The 18,927-nt window shown below is 39.8% G+C and overlaps 1 long non-coding RNA gene across 3 annotated transcripts in view; it reads left to right on the forward strand.

Annotated features, from left to right (window-relative positions):
- Positions 1 to 18,927, forward strand: part of LOC147836539 (uncharacterized) — a 75,194-nt gene that overhangs the window by 20,659 nt on the left and 35,608 nt on the right. The window contains exons 3-4 of one of the 3 annotated variants that reach the window (XR_015494370.1): positions 2,136 to 2,189; positions 15,273 to 15,411. This is a non-coding gene — a long non-coding RNA (uncharacterized LOC147836539). Of the gene's footprint in view, positions 1 to 2,135; positions 2,190 to 12,636; positions 14,676 to 15,272; positions 15,412 to 18,927 lie in introns of those variants that run through there. The other 2 variants (XR_015494371.1, XR_015494369.1) reach the window with 2 other exon arrangements.

The raw sequence follows: 18,927 nt of genomic DNA on the forward strand, positions 1-18,927 counted from the left end.
CCGAGGCTTGAACCAGCAACCTTCTTGCTGTGAGGCGATCATGCTACCCACTGCGCCACCGTGATGCCCAAATACCTAATTATGTATTTGTGAACAGTTTCTGTATTTACTGTATGTATTAAGTTTTATTTGCGGTTGTGAATTGCATTCAGGGATGTTGATCTCTCCTCTGTTGACTTTTAAATGTAAAATTTAACTCTACAGTTAAACAAAGTGACTTTTACTGACTTTTATTTTAGCAGTTTGAAGTAATATAAGGTATAAGAAATAAATTATAGAGAAATAAGTCTGTACAATAGCAAAACTTTACTGGCAGGTTATTACAAGGCATTTGTAGTATAATATAGAACACAGGTGTCAAACTCAGTTCCAAAAGGGCCGCAGCTCTGCACAGTTTAGTTCCAACCCTGATTAAACACACCTGATCAAACTAATTGAGTCCTTCAGGCTTGTTTGAAACCTACAGTTAATGCCGAGTTCAGACTGCATGATTTTCAAAGTAGTCGTGTCACAGATGTTTTCACACTGCTTGACTATCTGGGCTTGCGTTTCGTCGCTGCTTTGTTTACACTGCAAGATGGTTCGGCGACAGGGACTTTCACATTGCAGGACTTTACTATAGGAAGAATCGCCGACAACTTCGTCCAAACTACGTCTCACAGCCAAAAACACGCAGTATATCTTTTGTTATTAACTACATAATGAGAAAGAAGCCTTTAATAGGGTAGAACATGTACATGTTTGCTCACCTGGGTTTAAAGGGAATTAGCCATTTCTCCTCAACATTGCTGATAAACTAATTTCTTTCTGTATGAAACGTCAAACAGACACGGTTCAATTCAATTCAATTCAGCTTTATTTGTATAGCGCTTTTACAATGTAGATTGTGTCAAAGCAGCTTCACATAAATGGTCATAGTAACTGGAACAGTGTGGTTCAGGTTTTAGTGTTTAAGTTCAGTTCAGTTCAGTTTAGCTCAGTTCAGTGTGATTTAATCATTACTGAGAGTTCAAACACTGAAGAGCAAATTCATCGATGCGTAGCTCTACCAATCCTGAACCATGCGAGGCAGTGGCGACAGCGGAGAGGGAAAAAAAAACTTCACCTGATGGGAGTGAAGAAAAAACCTTGAGAGAACCAGACACGGTTGCTCCTGAGTCCTGTCAAACCTCACTAGTTTTTCCTCCATTTCGTGGGTCCAAATAAACCGAAAAAGAGCGCTGTTAACTTCTCCCCCAGCCTCCCGCTGGCCTGCAGCAAGTTTTTAACCACGCACACACACAAGTGAAAGCTGCTCCCTCATTGGCTGTAGGTGATCGCTGATGTTATTTTCAGACAAAATTCAATTCACACGGCATGATTTAAATCACCGACAGCTCCAGATATTCAGCACACCAAATATCTTGCAGGCATCGTCGGCTCATCGGCGATTCTCTCAGATCGCGTCTTTGCAAGTTCATACTGTGTGATTGTCACTCACGTGCACGAGCACCGATTTGCCTGTGATTTCAGGCATTTGTCGGCGATTTCTCAAAACCTGTCGGCGAGCCAAAATCGGGTCTAAAATCACACAGTCTGAACTAGGCATAAGTGTGTTGGAGCAGGGTTGGAACTAAACTGCAGGGCTTCGGCGCTCCAGGAATTGAGTTTGACACCCCTGATATAGAACACCAACCCAGACTATATATATTGCTTTAAACCAGTGGTCAGTAAAACTTGTTCCTGGAGGGCCGATGTCCTGCAGATTTTAGCTCCAACCCTAATGAAACACACCTGAACAAGCTAATCAAGGTCTAACTAGGTGTACTTGAAACATCCAGACAGGTGTGTTGAGGCAAGTTGGAGCTAAACCCTGCAGGGACACCGGCCCTCGAGGATTGAGATTGGTGACCCCTGCTTTAAACTATTACAAATGTTCATAAAAGTAACATTTTTTACTTTTCAAAGTTAAAAGTTGTTGGAATAAAGATCAAGGTCTCAAAATGCAATACAAACGCATAAATAAAAGCAGAACATTTCTCATAATTTCTGGATAAATTTACAGTGTGTGATAAAGCTGCGAACCTACGGCTGAGCGCCGTAGGGGCTGAGTGCCATTTACTTTGACACTGATTTTCTCCTGTTTTTTCGTTTAGTTAAGGAGTAAGGTGTTACGACTACTGGGGTGGAGTGACAGGAGACAACAGGAGGTAAGATCCAATATGCAGGTTTATTCAATGTCAGGCAAGCAATGGTCAAATTAGGTGCAAACAGGTATATAAAGGCAGTCCAGAATCGTAAACGTTAAACAGGCAAAAAGGTCGAAAGGCAGGCGGCTAAACAGGATAACAAAGGTACAAGGCTAGGATCGAGACACGGAGAAACAAGACAGGGAAACACGTTGTAAAGTTACTAGGAAGCAAACAAGACTCGGCAACTGGAAGCGTGAATGAGTGGCTTATGAATGGAATGAAATCAGTCTGTGAACAAGGCTCAGCTGGTGATGCAATCAGGATAGATGAATGAACAGACGTGTGTGTTTGGGAGCAGTGCATGTATGAATGTGTAGTCCTGGGAAAAGCGGAAATGTAGTTTAGAGAGTTCGTGTGAAAACCAGCGATCCTCTGGGAAGCGATCGCTGGTTGTGTGACATAAGGGTAGTGTTTGTAATTTATTTTCTTCATTTATTTTTGATTCAGTAGGTAAGTTATCTTCGGGGTGGAGTTAGTAATGTTTTGTTTATTATTTTGGCCTTGCTCAGCCCTAAAGCTTTTTGTTTGCGCTCATTTATTTGTTTATTGTAAATACAAACCTTTTCCACCTTCTCACAATAAAAGAACCTTAAAGGTCATTTAAAAATCAAACCTGCTAACTGTTTATTTATTTTCTCTATAGTTTTTATGCTCGACTTCAGCCCTAGACATTTTTGAGGTCGTAACACTGGTCTCACGGTTCGGTTCGGTTGCGATTATCATTCCATCAATTCAGTTCAATCTGATATCTTGGTGCATCACGGTGCATTGACGATGCTTTCCATACACAGTTATATTTTACTTCACAGCAGAGCAATTTTTGTATTCGAATTAGGGCTGCTCGAGGAAAAAATCATAATCACGATTATTTTGGTCATAATTGTAATCCCGATTATTCAAAACGATTATCAGTTGAAGTCAAAATTATTAGCGCTCCTGAGAATTTAGTTTTTTAAAATAAATATTTCCCAAATCATGTTAAACAGAGCAAGGAATTTTAACAGTATTTCCTCTAATATTTTTTTTTCTTCTGGAGAAAGTCTTATTTGTTTTTTTTTAGCTAGAATAAAAGCAGGTTTAAATATTTCGAAACCCATTTTAAGGTCAATATTATTAGCCTCCTTAAGCAATATATTTTTTGATTGTCTGCAGAAGAAACGACTGTTATACAATGACTTGCCTAATTACTCTAATGAAGCCCTTGAATTGCACTTTAATTTGAAGGCTTGTATTTTGAAAAACATCTAGTAAAATGTTAGGTGCTGTCATCATAGCAAAGATAAAACCGAACAGTAATTAGACATGATATATCAAAACTATTATGTTCAGAAATAAGTTTAAAAAGATCTTCTTTCCATTAAACAGATATTGGAGGAAAAGGGTTATTGCTAATATTCTGGAGGGCTAATAATTCTGACTTCAACTGTATATATATATACATAGTTCAAGAGTTCACACTTAGCTGATGATTTACAAAGCTTATTTGGCATGCTGTCCCGGGAGAGAGCCCCGAGCTCAAGGGCTCCTCGAGCCCGGGGCTTCCTCCCGTTGGCAGAGCAAGAAGGGAGCCCGAGCTCGGTGGATCTCAGAACTCCCCTGCCGCTGTAGCTAAGGGAACGTAAGGAATTAGACAAGCTTGATTGTTAAGTATGTTGAATGTCTTTGGATGGTGGGAGGAAACCGGAGAACCCGGGGAAAACCCACGCGGACACGGGAAGGACATACAAACTCCCCACAGAAACACCCACCGGTCCTATAGGACTAGGACCGGCAGTATTCTTGCTGTGTGGTTCACAGTACTAACCACTGGACCGCCGTGCCGCCCAATCGCAGGTAAAGGAGGAGAATAGGGGAGGAGGGGGGTTTCTTCCAAACGAAGATAAAGTGAACTGAAAACTGAGGCTATTTATGGTGCCTTAGGGCTCATATGATTGGAAGATTAGTGATTAGCAAATACGAGACTGGACGTGATAAATCATAAGCACGTGATCCTCTCGAAATTAGTTTATGAATAAACTTCACTTATTTTCCACCCTGCAAAGGAAAGAGAAATAAATACAAAAGAATAAAAACATAAAACAAACTGTGATTTAAGCATCTTCACCCCATGAAAACACTTTAGCTACAAAAATCCTTCAGTCAGGAGCAGTAAGGGATGTTCTCGTCGTTTGATTAATGATAAAACAGGCGGCAGCATTTCGCACTGTCACTTTAATGGTTTCTCTTTCACGTGTCTTTTAAATCTCAACTCGTTTGTTTATTACGCAAATGAGGGTTAATATGAATAATCACTAAACACCGCGTTTTGACACCTATTTGACCATTAAAGCGCTCATGTTAAGATTACTTTAGATGTCTGTGCTCCTCTGCTCATCTCAGTGTGCTAATGAGACCGAATGCTGACCGCGTGCGCGTGTTGCACACTCACATAAGCACACGGTCTTTTGCGCTTTTGGTATATGATGCAATAATCGTTTATCTCGATTAATAGTTTTTCATAATCGTTAGAAGCCATAATCGAAATCGAAATCGGATTTTAGATTAATCGCACAGCCCTAATTCAAATGTATAAATATATTTAGATACTATTTGTAATATAATGTTGTCCTTTAATACAAACAGTCAGATATATAAACTGTACCTTTAAACAAAACAAGCATTTATAGCAAATATACAAATATAAATATCCCGCTCGCTTTCTGAGTCTTGTCTACCAAGTTCTTACACCCCTTTGATTGGTCATGCGCTCACCTGAAAGGCCTGCGATTGGCTCTTGCGCGCTGCGCTCTTCACAGACGAGTGACACTGTTAAACAGCAGTTTGACGGCAGTTTTTAATATCGTTGAATGATAATAATAAAAATAATATTAATAATTATTATTATTAATGGGCATCACGATGGTGCAGTGGGTTGCACGATCCCCTCATAGCAAGAAGGTCCCTGGTTCGAGTCCCAGCTGGGTCAGTTGGCATTTCTAAGCTTGCATGTTCTCCCCGTGTTGGCGTGGGTTTCTTCTGGGTGCTCTGGTTTCCCACAAGTCCAAACACATGCACTATAGGTGCATTGGGTAAGCTAAATTGGCTGTAGTGTATGTGTGAATTAGTGTGTGTGGGTGTTTCCCAGTGATGGGTTGCAGCTAGAAGGGCAAAAAACATATGCTGGATAAGTTGGAGGTTCATTCCGCTGTGGTAACACCAGATTAATTAAGGCACTAAGCTGAAAAGAAAATGAAGAAATGAATGATAATTATAATTATCATTATTAATAAAAATGTCTAATCATTTACTTCAAAATCGTAATATAAAGTAAAAGAGTTCAACTTCTTAACAGATAAATAAAATATGAGTGATCTGAGAAAAGAACTGTGTGTTAGACTGCGCTGGTTTAAAGATGCATCGTCCACCCAATTCATTTTCAAGTGAAATATTGTTGTTTTGGGTCGCAGAAGAATTAAAAAATGACGCCATGCAAGCCAATTAATCAACTAACCAAGAAATCTGATTTATTTCACTAAATTAATCTGCGCCGTACATTATCATTCTTCTTCGAGACGGATGAGGCTGTTTCTGGGGGAGCTGTAGTTTTTCAGTATTTGCCTTTCTGTCAATAGCAGAATCAATTGATGTAAATATGAGCATTAGATCCAGTAGCTGCTCGATCTGATGAGAAAGAATGATTCATACAGCAAACGCAGAGAGAAACATTGGCAGATGCAATAAAGGATGCATTGCGGTGCTAAATCACTGCTGACTATACTGCTATACACACTCAGAAATAAAGGTACAAGTGCTGTCACTGGGTCAGTTCCTTTTTAAAGGATACATACTGTTTTTGTACTCAATACACTTTTAGTTGGTCAGCTCTTAGATGACTGTGGTCTCCCTTTTTCATACACAAAAAAAAATAAAAATTATATGAATCAGCTTTCTTTTCCTGTTCCCCCCAAAGAATATGCCATAGGTTTTGTTGCAATCTCTGATTGTGTTATACCTTAATGCACAGGTGTCAAACTCAGTTTCAAAAGGGCCGCAGCTCTGCACAGTTTAGTTCCAACCCTAATTAAACACACCTGATCAAACTTATTGAGTCCTTCAGGCTTGTTTGAAACCTACAGGTAAGTGTGTTGGAGCAAGGTTGGAACTAAACTGTGCAGGGCTTCGACCCTCTAGGAATTGAGTTTGACACCCCTGCCTTAATGGCTCATTTCCACTGACTGGTGCAGTACGGTGCGGTTTGGGTCAGTACAGGCCACCTTTATCAGGCTTGCGTTTCCACTTCCTAGGGTACCCTTTTGGTGGCCGTGGTGTATGACAAAGTTTCAGGCCCCGTTTACACTAGTGCGTTTTAGGTTTAAAACGGCGTTGTAGAATGAAAACGATCCGCGTCCACACTCGCGTTTTACCCAGCGTTTCTGAACTGCTCTCCGTCCACACCAAAACGCTGAAAACGCACATCACGTGACCACGCAGACACTCTCGGGCAAGCGATCCAGCATTTCTACCCAGATGAGAGCTCTGCTTGTCGGACTGCTCATCACGCATCTCCCGCTGGATCTAATCTCACTATATTTGCTAAACGTGATATTTCATTCATGTTGTTGTCTTTATCTAACGACATAGGCCAATTCCCTGACTTTGGTCATTGGAATCTATTAAGTTACTTGTTCGCGGGTAACATGTTTTGGTTAAGCGCAAAGATAAGTTAATGATTAATCCAGGTACATTAACTGATCGCTCGTCTTTATTTCCTACAATGTATAAACTTATTGTATGTTATACTTTTATAATTATCGATTATTAAAACTGATATTCAGCAGAAGAGAGGGTGCGTTTCGTATTTTCACTGAAATTGAAAGGAGGCAGTTGTTATCGGCTCCGTTTTGTTATAAATATCCACACAGTGAAGATGACGCTCATATATGCAGTACGACGCCTCAACATTTCTGCTGTCTGTTAAGTTGCTAATATTAAAAAGAAAATAGGCAGTTCCTTAAATCATGTTTACATTTTATTGTTGAGAAAGTGAAACGTAGCCAAGGTGATGTGAATGAAGTTATAAAGTACACTGTTCCCTTTGAAGATTTACCCGTGTCCTCGGTATGTTTTCCATATCAAACTGAGAAAAGGGAGACTGCAGCCTTGATCAAACTTGCGAAGTCTTAACTTACAAGAAGAGGAGGCAAGACTGAACTGTGTGTGGGCTACTTAATATTCAGGAAAAGCCCCAATCAGATAGGCGAACGTTTGCAGCCCCGCCTCCATTTTCAGATGTCTCCGTCTTTCCCCATCCACACTGAGACGGAGCAGCAGCGTTTCAGAATGAAAACGGCCTCTCCAGCGTTTTCAAAAAGCTCAGTTTTCGGCGCTCGAGAACTCCGGCGTAGTGTGGACGGATGGCGTAACCGTAGCAAAACTTATGCGTTTTCAAACTAAAACGCATTAGTGTAAACGGGGCCTCAGTTGCATCATTCTCGCTTGATGAAATGTCTACAATAAAGCTGTACGGGTCGTTTACATATCATATGAACAGAACTTCTCACAAAACAGACGCTTTACACACTTAAATAGTTCTGTATAAATGTTTATTACTAACTTTTCTAGGAACAGGATTATAACTGCGGATCAATGACAGTGCGAAATAGCTTACTGCAATGTCTGCAATTATATTAAATAAACAAATAAATGAACACATGCAGCCTCTTACAGTCTCCAATATGTTACCAACTACTGAAACACTACACACAGCAGACATTTCATCCATAATTAGGCTCAAAACAACACAAAATATAGCCTAGTCAGTGAAAAGCTCTTATATGTGTCTGTAATCTTCAGCAGCATGTGTAGCCTCTGTTAGAGTCACTCCATCATTCTGAGCTCAAATTAGTCCAAAAGGTGATGATAAAAATTAAAACAACGCAGTTTGTTCATGTTTGCTGAAGAAATAATGTGCAGGTTTTTTTCAGGTTTTAAAAGCACGTCAATAATCGAGTGCGTGTTATAATCATCAGCTCAAGAAGTTTGTTATTTCAGATATAGAAGCGTGGCGAGCGCAAGAAAGAAAGCGAAACCGCTCGTGCTTCAGACTGGCTCGTAGAAAACTTTGAGGCACAGGGTAGATTCTGCTCTACTCCATGGCTTTGTGGCTGTTTATCAAGACAACGACAAGGTTTGTTTGAAACCAGATTGGACATGTCTCGTTATTATATGTATATATAATTCCGCTGTAATCTCTCGGCTGTGTGTTTCAAACATGGCGGGATTTTGTTTTGATTCTGGCATGTTGTCAAACAAAGATATTCGATTGTTATTAATAGTTCTCGGATCTCTTTACCTGCTTGCATAGGTTTTTGAAATAATATATTTGACATAGATTAGGAACAGTTTTGGCTTCTTCAGGGAAAAAAAAAATCTAATAAAGCTGTTGAAGTCTCAATCCAAATATTTTATAATTGTTTAGCAATAAATACCAAACTAGCTAAATTTAATAACAATAGCCCCTTTCACACAGTGATACCGGTAAATATCTGGAAAATTTCCGGAACGACTTTACCGGTATATTCAAAAAAGCGCTGTTCACACAGGCGAGGACGTTACGGAAATTTCCCGGAAAAGAGCATTCACACATCCATTCCAAAATACCGGTAAATTCTGACATCATCAACCAGAAATGAGCTTTAAACGGCTGCGCTTGTGTTTGTAAACATTTGACTAAATTACAAACTCTGTGGATGATCAATATTGTGAACAACTTTCGCAGGATCACTTTCGCATGTCGAGATGTTCATAATATGTGCGTGTGCTGGCGCTCACAGGGTGTTTCACAGGCACACGCAAAGCTTGAAGGTAAACAAACAACGGCTTATCATGAGCATCTCATCGATGATTATTTACACAGTTGGCATTAAGAAGAACATATAAACGTGATCTGACTAACTCCTAGCAGCTAAATGTGTCTGGAAAAATATTCAAAGGCTTTTATTCTCACAAACCGCGCAGACGTAAATGCGTCTGACTGTTGTGATTGGCTAAAGCAGAAGTCTTACGTCAGCACGTTCTAGACTTGCACGAGCTTATTACGACAATCTTGCTTCTGCATTCACACAGCACAGCATTCCGGCAAATTGCCGGTAATGTTACAACTTCTCTTTCCGGAAAATAGCCAGAACGAATTTACCGATATTTTCAAAAAGGACCTGTTCACACATACACACCTTTCCGGAAAATTGCCGGTAATTTTCCGGAAAAATCTGTATGTGTGAAAGGGGCTAATATTTCCCCTAAATCAGGCATGTCCAAACTCTGTCCTGGAGGGCCGGTGTGCTGCATATTTAAGTTCCAACCCCAATCACCTGAACTAGCTAATCAAGCTCTTCCTAGGTATACTGAAATGTCCAGGGTGGTGTGTTGAAGGAAGTTGAAGCTAAACTATGCAGGACACCAGCCCTCCAGAACTGAGTGTGGACACCCCTGATCTTGATGCTCATTTTGTACCCAATATGATGAAACACTAAACCATTTATGTTGGGAGTGTGCTTACTGTAAAGTGTTTTGGGTTGACTTTTCCAATTTCATTAAAAAAATTCTTATTTCCAAACTTCTCTATTTCCCCAAAAATTGTATTCTTCTGTTAGTTGCTGAATGTAGATCTGGGCGAAGCAGTGGGGCAGTATGTAGTGCTGTTGCCTCACAGCAAGAAGGTCGCTGGTTCCATCCTCGGCTCAGTTGGCGTTTCTGTGTGGAGTTTGCATGTTCTCTCTGCGTCCTCCGGGCGCTCTGGTTTCCCCCACAGACCAAAGACATGCCGTACAGGTGAATTGGGTAGGCTAAATTGTCCGTAGTGTATGATTGTGTGTGAATTTGTGTGTGTAGATGTTGATGGGTTGAAGCTGGAATGGCATCCGCTGTGTAAAAACTTGCTGGATAAGTTGGCGGTTCTTTCCGCTGTGGCGACCCCGGATTAAGTAATGTTTTGTAAACAAATTTCGGGAGGAGCATGCGCAGAAGTTTCAGTATCAAATAGGTCATTGACAATCATCCCATTATCAAATCAGTTCTTGAACAAACCCCTATATATACCAAAGCTGTCTTACCTGCAGCATCTCACGACTTTAGCATCCCTCCACCACCCCGTCACCTCACCACTTGCCTTGAATTCCTGGGGAGCGTTCTGGGGCCGGGCTAGATACTTCGCTCGAATACCAACTCCTCTTTGTTTCCTGATAAGGGGCCCTATCATACACCCGGCGCAGTGTGGCGCAAGGCGTGGCGCAGTAGTCTTTTGGTAGTTTCAGCTTGGCGCAAGAGTGGTTTTGAGGCGTTGCGCTACGCTGTTTAAATAGCAAATGCATTAGCGCTCATATGTGCGCCCATAGGAGTTCTGGTCTAAAAAGGAAGGCGTTCTGAGGCGGACCGCTGGCGCGTTGCTATTTTGAGAAACTATAATAGATTTTTCATTAGACCAAAACAAACCCGGTCTAAACTCTAGCGCAGAGTTCTGCCTCACTTACACACTGCTTAATACGCACAAGAGAGCAATAGGCAAATATCTTTACATATGAAAAAAATTAAATATTAAGGATATATATAGGATATAATAAGAATAGATATAGAATATAAATATAAAGGATTAAAATATTACAAAACATATTATTTTCTAGCCTACATCAATATGAAAAATCACTGCTTTTATGTCTTCTTCATCTCGGGAGGCTTTTTCAGTTCATTCATAACAATTTGCTTTTGTATAATGTTATTATTATTATTAGCAGTATTATTTATTATATCCATATTTATATTTGGTTTATTAAAAACAAGCTTAGATTTGTCCACCTGTCAGGTTTTAGACCATATGGGGCACAGCATGTGTTTTAGGATATAACTCAGGTTTTTGAACACACTTTGTTATTATTGTTCATTTATTAGTTTGCTGGAAATTAGAACTGAATTGAGAAATAGTTTTGAAACGAATATTTGCGCTTAACAAATGCAATTAATTATTTATAGACTAATTGATGTCTGTGCGTAAAGGTTTCCCTATCCAAGAGCGAAAGTGAAAGTAGATCCATTATCTCTCATTCTTACGCAGTAGATGCTCTGTTTAACTGTTTTCTGTTAAAAACTGTGAACTGTTTGCTAGTGAAATGCTCAGTTTTTCCACTTAGACTTACTTTGCGTCCTGTAAATAGCGAATGCGCTCTTGGCGCGATGCAGCTGGCTCTTAAAGGGAATGGGAGATGAGACTCTAATTGGTTTATTCTCAAAACACACCTATAACTCATTAAGAAAATAAACTCAACCCTTTTAGACCATGTGCCACGGCGCAAGGCAGATTTCCCATCCTTAAATTAGCAAAAACGTGTCCTGACACGCCCTGAAAGCGTTTGCGCCCTGCGTTTTGCGCTCTGCGCATGGACCGTCAAAATAGAGCCCAAGGGGAATAACTCGAGTTGGGGTGTCTCCTCGAGCTCAGAGCCCTCCCCCCGGACAGCACGCCAAATATGCTTTATACTTAAACGAATGCAAGTGTGAACTCATGAATAAAGGGACTAACCTGACAAGAAAATGAATGAATGAATGAATGTAGATCCTTCTCATTGTAAAGATTTTATAAATGTATTGCTTTTTTGGCAAAATTTTACATCCATAAATGTACATTTTCAAAGAAACACCCTAACTTTTTTTATTTTCAGAAAGGACTTTAATTGATATGTGAACTCTTTAAAAGACTCTAACAATTACATTGCATGTAAAACGCTTTCTCTGTGTAAATCATTGTAACTTGTTTAATTTGCTGGAATTTTATTTATGTAACCCTCTTTGTCTCCTTGTTCATATTGTATCTTTATAATGTCCTTTCTTGCATAATAAAAATAATAAAAAAATACATATTTGTACCCAAAGGGTCCACAGTGGTACCTCGTGGTGCATATTAGTGCCCAAACATACCTTTTAAGGTACTATTAGGAACCCTTCAGGTACAAATATAAACCTTTTGAAAGGGTACTGACCCAGTAAAAGCTCCTGTACCTTTATTTCTGAGAGTGTAGTATACACTGCATATTAGATATGCTTATTAAAGAGCACCTTTTGTGCAAAAATCACTTTTATAAGGGGTTTAAACACAGCTGTGTGGCAGCAGTGTGTGAATATAGCCAGCCTTTAACGGTACAAATTAATTAACATATTTTTTTTCTAATCAGACTTGATAAAAACAGTTTGCAGAAACACTTTGATTGACATTCCCCCTTGTCTGTGTAAAAGTGTGTGTGTTTGTGTGGTTGAGAGAAAGCGAGAGAGTGTTTGTGTAAATGTGTGTATGTGAGAGAGTATGAGTGTGTGTTTGTGTAAGCATGTGTGTTTGTGTAAATATATCTGCGTGTGTGTGTGTGTGTGTGTGTGTGTGCAGATGAGAGACTCTTCCAGTATTCGTCTCTGTCGTGCAGCATAAGCCACTGTCCTCTGTGGACCAAATGAAGACAAAGATTCATTCAGTCTGTCAACAATCAGAGCACGGGCTCTCCGTCCGCCTGTAAGCCCTAACTAGTGCACTTCACTTCATCACTCCACGTTTCCCCCTATAGAGACGCAGCGGTGAGCCTGGCCAACAGAAATCCCATTCATTTTCTCCACGGAGGAATTGATTTTCAACAATAACACATAAACCTTTCAGAGCAGACCCACGGTGAGCTTGAGGTTAAGGTATTTTCAGCTTCATTTGGAAAGAAATCAAGTTTAATACTGAGAGTCTGAATCTCACAGTGGACACAATCCAACACAATGATCCCTCTGTGTGTTAGAGACGCTGGGAACATCCTGTACATAAAACATCATAAGACTATATGATTATGAACAGTTGAAGTCAGAATTATTTGCCCTCCTGTATATTATTTTCCCTAATTTCTGTTTCAAGAGTTCACACTAAGCTGATGATTGATTATAAAGTTGGTTTGGAACGCTGTCCTAGGAAAGAGCCCTGAGCTCATAAGATCCTCGAGCCTGGGGCTCCCTCCCGTTTGCAAGGCGAGAAGGGAGTTTGAGCTCAGGTAGATCTCGAGAACTCCCCTGCTGTAGTAGTTAATTAACAGATAGTGATTGCTCTTAAGAGATAACTTACTAGGAGCAACTTAAGTTAACTTACGTTGCATGATTTCGGACCAACTCAGTCAAATTCTGAAAATGTAGACACGTGAACGTTTTTGGAGACTGCGAAATATGTCTTGGAAGCTATGTATTTTTGCAGTTTTTGTTTTCAAAAACCTGCTAGAGACCACTGTGTGTTTTTGTATCTCAAATGTCTCTCGCGAGCATCGTTTGCAGCCACGATGTTCTCACGTAAACCCACCAGAGGCCGCTGTTGAACGACCGTCTGTCTGTCTGACTGGGTGACCGGTCAACCGACTATCCCACCCTCTTCCTTCCCTAAACCCAACCAATTTTACCGATTGACCCACCCGCACGCTTACTTCCCTAAAGCCAACCAACAATTTCTACCAGAAAGACTCTAGGAGGCAGATAAACGTTTGAACATTTATTGTGAATTGTTTGCATGAATGAGAGTTCGTTACGGTCCTTTCATAAAGTTCTTTGGCGTAGGCCCCGTCTACAGAGCAGAACTCTGGATGAGCTGGCAGATCCTGCCTGAAGATGAAGGCAGGGCGAAGCCAACCCCCTGAGTGGAGACGAGGCCAACCTGGTGGTGGTGGTGGGGATAGGGAGGATGGAGGGAAACTTCCGCAACGTCACCTGAATACAGCGAAACAGATTGTTTTGATGAGCTTTTATACATGGCTTACTTGGTTGTTATAGGCTGACGAGATAATTATTATGAATGACGTGACATCTCAGTCTTCCTGGTAGAACCTTCGCTAAAGCTTTCATTTACAAAACCCGTCCAGAAAAAGAAAAGCCCTCATCTGATTTTTACCAGGTTTTCAGATTTTACCACATTCTCACCCTGTTGTTCACTCGTTCATTTTATTTTTGGATTCTGTTTTTGTAAAATTGCTGTTTTTTACACGACGAGTTACCTGGACAAACTATTGCGGTGAGAAAGCCCTCCACACTGAGGTAAAAGGTCAGTCGGTAAGTGGCAAAAGGAACGGCGTCATACTGCAGCTATACGTACCTCCGGCTACATAATTCGCAATCTCCAGTGATATCCTCCTGAAAACCAAAGAAACATGTTTTCTTTTTTTCTGTGATCTCCTACATCCTTTGGGTTAAAAAATATCTACAATTTAGAGTTTTTACATTTTGTTTTTACTTTTAATTTTACAGCATGTCCACTGAAGCGGACCACAGAACCATTTTAGTTCAAAACAACCGCCACTGAAGGCATATTAATGCAATATTAATGTAACAATTTTTTTGCCATTTTTTTCTTTTGTATTGAAATTAATGAAACTGTTTAGTCTGAAATAAAAAAAAAGAAGTGCTATTAATTCAAAACAAATTTAACTCAAGTGATTTAAAACTGATAGTCATTCTGTAATTGTCTATAATTCTCTAACTGTCTGACTGTCAGACTCTAAATCAGAGTCTCCCTCAACTACCTTATAAAGAATCCTCTCTGCTTCAGTTCTGCCTCCTACAACATGCAGTCAATAATTACATTTAGATAGTCCTGGGGCCTCATGTACTAAGAATTGCGTGGAAATCAAACTAAAACATTCCGTACGCACAAAGCTGTAAATGTGCGTACGCAGAAAAAAAATCTGATGTATGAAACACTGCGTACGCCGAATCTCACGCAGATTCTTTGTACATCCGAATGAACGTGAAACTGAGCGCAACATGCACGAGCACAAAACCCCTCCCTGCCTCCTCCCCCGTATGAATATGCTAATGACTCTACCTTGGCAAAACCCAACAAGAAAGCAATGGCAAAAGCAAGCAAGAAGAGAAACTTTAAACAGAATGTGAATTGGAGGTATCAGGCAGGCGGCAGACAGGGACAAAAAGGCAAGCAAAAAGGCAAGCAAGGCTAAGGTCATAACACAGGAAAACAAGACAAGGATAACATGTTGTAATGTCACTTTACAGATGAACAAGACTCTGAAGGCTCGGCCATCTTGTGAGCTGGAGGACTGTAGGCAGCCATCTTGTGAACTGGAGGACTGGAAGCGGCCATCTTGAGAGCTGGAGGATGTGCCGTAGACTAAAGTGTAGGTGCCAGACCCCCCCCCCCCCCCCCCCCCCCCCACCCCCCACCCCCCGAAAAAAAAAAAAAAACATTAAGAGGTTTCCTCTTTCGCCAACATTGAAGGGGGACCCGCTGAGCCTTAGGGTTGTTTCCAGGACTTCTTGAAGGGACCCCCTCGAGGACCAAATTGTGTCAGTGAAGTTTTTAATGGTTCATTTAATCCAAGATGAGGAAAAGTTCTGGTCGGCCTGTTATTATTACTGGACAATTAATAACAGCGTCCAAAAATGTATTAATATATTCCTCGAGGGTGTTAGCTTGCCTGACCTGATCTGCTGGACCTTTTGTGTGGCCGAGTTTTCTGTTGGCCGAGTCTTGTTTATCTGTAAAGTGACATTACAACGTGTTATCCTTGTCTTGTTTTCCTGTGTGTTGACTTTAGCCTTTTTGTCCCTGTCTGCCGCCTGCTTTTTGACCTCTCGCCTGATACTTTTGACTGCGATTCTGGACTTCCTTTATACAACTGTTTGCACCTGTGTTGACCATTGCTTGCCTGACTCCGAATACACCTGCAAGTGGATCCAAACTTGCTCGGTCTATAGAAGACTCGGCCATCTTGTGAGCTGGAGGACTGTAGGCGGCCATCTTGTGAGCTGTGGAGGTCATGTATGAAAATGTAGTCCAGAAATGGCGGGTTTGTAGTTCATAAGTTATTGTGAGTGAGATCCAGCGATCTATGAAGTTACTCGTGACACCGGTTTTCCCCACAAGTCCAAAAACATGCAGTGTAGGTGAAGTGTGTGAGCTAAGTTGTCCTTAGTGTATGGGTGTGAATGGGAATGTATGGGTGTTTCCCAGTAATGAGTTGCAGTTAGAAGGGGATCCGCTGTGTAAAACATATGCTGGATAAGTTGGTGGTTCATTCCGATGTGGTGACTGCAGATAAATAAAGGGACTAAGTCAAAAAGAAAATGAATAATACAATAAAATTAATATAATATAATATTATTAATATAATATAATTAATATAATATAATTAATATAATATAATATAATTAATATAATATAATGTAATGTAATATAATTAAAAGAATGTAATTTAAATAATATAATATAATTAATATAATATAATTAATATAACATAACATAATATAATTTGATATAATTAATATAATTAATATATAATGTAATTAATAAAATATAATATAATTATTATAATGTAAATAATATAATATAATTAATATAATATAACATAATATGATATAATTAATATATAATGTAATTAATAAAATATAATATAATTATTATAATGTAAATAATATAATATAATATAATTAATATAATATAACATAATTAATATAATATAATTAATATAATATAATTAAATATAATATAATTAATATAATATAACATAATTAATATATAATAATCTAATATAATATAATATAATATAATATAGTATAATCATTAATAAATAATACAGTGTGAATCTTGCAGGTTTGATGAAGCGATGCGCGGGGCGTTGTAAGTTTTAACACAACATGTGATTTTGAACCGAGTCTTTTGTCCTCCTGTGTTGCACGGTGCGCAGGTTGAGTGGGATGATGATAAATATGATTTTACGGGTTGCATTTAGCGTGGGCACCGCACACACAGCAACTTACAGGAGAGCAAACGGCCTGCGATCATTTATCAGAGATAATGGGTCATAGTTTACTCGCTGACACGACACATACATCATGAAGTCTGACCCCGCATGGAGACGCAGCCCTGCTCTACACTGAGATACATTACCAGATGTCAAACACTGTTTCTCACACACACACAAACACACACACTACATTCATGTAACAATAACAGCATTGAATTAAATATATCTTTAAACTAAACCTTCAAATCATTGTTTGTGAGCTCCAATAGTTGATTTAATCTGTTGAAATGGTGAATCAGGGCTACATGCATGTCGGCAGGATGATAACTGCAGATGCATCCACACGTTATCGCAATATAATCATCATAATGAAGATGTGTTCGTGTCAGTGATGGAGTCCTGATGACCTGCGGGAGTCACTGAGGCTAAAGGTCTGCCAACAGCGGGAAACACACACTCATTAGGCATTAATTAAGCATGTAATCTTCATCTAGAATGAAGAGGAAGGATGAGTATCAATCGTGGACACCTGGGACGAAGGAAACACACAGCTAGGACTGACTCTAGTGTGTTAAAGGGACAGTTCACATGAAAATGAACATTCTGTCATCATTTGCTCAACCCTGACTTGTTCACTTTTGTTCTGTTGAACATGTTGGAGGATATAGTGAAGAGCTGCCCATATTAAAATCTGATATATGACAAGCTACTTACTGTGTGTATGTGACATACAAGATAAGATTTTACATACATACAATGTCATTTGAGTAACCGGCCACTATATTAGGTACACCTGTCCAACTGCTCGTTAACGCAAATTTCTAATCAGCCAATCACATGGCAGCAACTCAATGCATTTAGGCATGCAGACATGTTCAAGTCGATCTGCTGTAGTTCAAACCGAGCATCAGAACGGGGAAGAAAGGGGATTTAAGTGACTTTGAACGTGGCATGGTTTTCATGGTGCCAGACGGGCTGCTCTGAGTATTTCAGAAACTGCTGATATACTGGGATTTTCATGCACAACCATTTCTAGGGTTTACAGAGAATGCTCTGAAAAAGAGGAAATATCCAGTGAGCTGCAGTTTTGTGGGCGCAAATGCCTTGTTGATGCTAGAGGTCAGAGGAGAATGGCCAGCCTGGTTTCAGCTGATAGAAAGGCAACAGTAACTCAAATAAGCACTCGCTACAACCGAGGTCTGCAGAAGAGCATCTCTGAAGCCTCCTTTCCACTGCACACGACAAGCGACAGACCAGAAGTCATTCATTTCCGAAGGAGAGCGGTCCGGGAGCTGGCTGGTGTTCCGATCATCTCCGTATGCAGAAACATTCGGATCCAAATTGAGCTGCGCATCCGTTGAAATATTTGACTTCTGCGTCTAGACTGTATGCGATTGGCTGACCGGATGTGATGTATTTCAGTGTTTAAGCAGGACCGTGCATGCGAGATAAGAAATTGTAGTTTTACTGGTTATTGTTTATATCAGAAAAAGTCTATATTAAAATAAAACATTTCTATTCATAAATGAGTAGTAAAACTAATATTTTTTTTTTATGTTGTCTCCACATTCCTTTCAATATTTTTAATGGTCCATGAGATCTCTATGCAATAGAGCACCTTTGGGATGTTGTGGAACGGGAGATTCGCATCACGTGCAGCCGACAAATCTGCAACAACTGCGTGATGCTGTCATGTCAATATGGAGCAAAATCTCTGAGGAATATTTCCAGTGCCTTGTTGAATTTATACCATAAAGGATTAAAGCAGTTCTGAAGGCAAAAGTGGGTCTAGTCCAGTACTAGTAAGGTGTACCTAATAAAGTGGCCGGTGAGGTATGCTTTGAAATTTTGCAAACATGACTCTTTTAAAACACGAATGTTCTTATAGTGCAATTAAAAGTGCA

Source organism: Danio rerio, chromosome 6 (genome assembly GCF_052040795.2).
Source record: "Danio rerio strain M-AB ecotype USA chromosome 6, GRCz13ab, whole genome shotgun sequence".
In the NCBI taxonomy this organism is placed as follows: Eukaryota; Metazoa; Chordata; class Actinopteri; order Cypriniformes; family Danionidae; genus Danio; species Danio rerio.